Genomic DNA, 1,611 nt, shown 5'->3' on the forward strand with positions numbered 1-1,611 from the left:
AAAAATTGTTTAAGATTTTATTATGAATTTAGTGAAGCTTTACAGGGAAGACCAACAGTTTTACATTCAAGAAATCATTGTAATGGTTACAATCCCCTACATGTACCATCAATCATCATAAGTGTTTACTTCAATTACCGTTTTTTTTTTTTATGTACACATACCAAACTGGAAATATGTATTTGTTTAAATGTCCATTGGTCATGTTTTGCAAGACAGCCTCCTGCACACAGGCACATTACCTTTCTATAGTCCTATGCTGCTCTATCTCTCTACACCATCGCCTCTGCCACCATCTCTGTTGTTGCCGCTTTTCTGGTTAGGATCCTTAGAAAATCTTATGATCTTCCCTCTTGATGGTCCTAGGGTCCTCTGTTTCTTAAGTGAAAGATTAACTGTTCTCCCCTTTTAGTTATACCTCTTCTACCTTTACAGTTGTGACAAACACCATTAATCCTGATAACAATTACTCACAATTGAATTTTAAAATCCTATCACCATCATCCCCTATCCCCTTTCACTAAATGCATCCAGACAAGAGTAAAACTATTCAGTGGGAATACTATCTTACCCTCCTAGTTCTGACTCTAAGTACCTTAATGAAAGCTTGTAAGTCGGCCACTTTGTGCCTTTAAGACTCACAATTTTTGATAGCCAGAGTCTAAGTTTCCAATTCCTATCAGTCCTGTGTACTGAAGAAGAAAGTTTGATCCTTCATAAGAAAAATCTTTCCCTTTCTGTTGGAATTTTGGGCAATTTGCTCCCTGAATCAAACTTCTTTCTCTTTATATGATTGAATTCTGAGAAGCAACCCATCCAAACTAGATCAAATGGGCATTTTCTGCAAGTTTGGGAGTTCTCATTTCAGACCAGCTGGCTGCTTCACCCTTAACTCTAGTCCCCAGTGGCTAGGCCAGTGTCACTGGGCTTAGAAGTTCACCCATCTTTCTGAATTTTTCTTTTTTATGTCTCCCTGAATTTCTGTTTTCTTTGCATTGGGTACAATCTATGCTGAAGGTTGTAATCTTTGATCTTTATAAGTAAGTACTTTAAGTATTCTTCTCATCCAACAAGCATGTTTGTGTTATTTGCATATCTTAGGTTGTTAATGAGATTTCCTCCAATCCTGATACACCATATTTCATGTATTCTTATATATTCATATAATCTAGCTTCTTCAATTATTTGCTCAGCATACAGATGGAATAAGTATTGTGAAAGGATACAGTAGTCGTGCATACCTTTTCTTATTTTAAACTAGTCAGTGCCCCCTTGTTCAATTCTAAGGAATGACTCTTGTTCTATGTACAAGGTTCTCATGAACACAATGGACTATTCTTAAATTATCTGTTCTTCGCAGTGCTATGCATAAGTCATCTAGCCCTTCCTCTTCTATCTCTTATCTCAAGGGTGTCTATGGAACATAGCTAAACTCAGCCATGTCTTCATTGCTGCATTTCCCCCACTTCCATTCACAAGTTGACCAGGGTGGTCACCAGTGAGCATAAAAGCCTGTTCATGTGTGCCCTTTGAGTTTCAGCCTTAGAAAGTGGTTTTCTCTGATGGACTGACTCTTCTTGCCTTGATGGCGCCAAGGTAAACAGTTTGCTT

This window comes from Chrysochloris asiatica, unplaced genomic scaffold, assembly GCF_000296735.1.
Source record: "Chrysochloris asiatica unplaced genomic scaffold, ChrAsi1.0 scaffold00202, whole genome shotgun sequence".
Taxonomy (NCBI): domain Eukaryota; kingdom Metazoa; phylum Chordata; class Mammalia; order Afrosoricida; family Chrysochloridae; genus Chrysochloris; species Chrysochloris asiatica.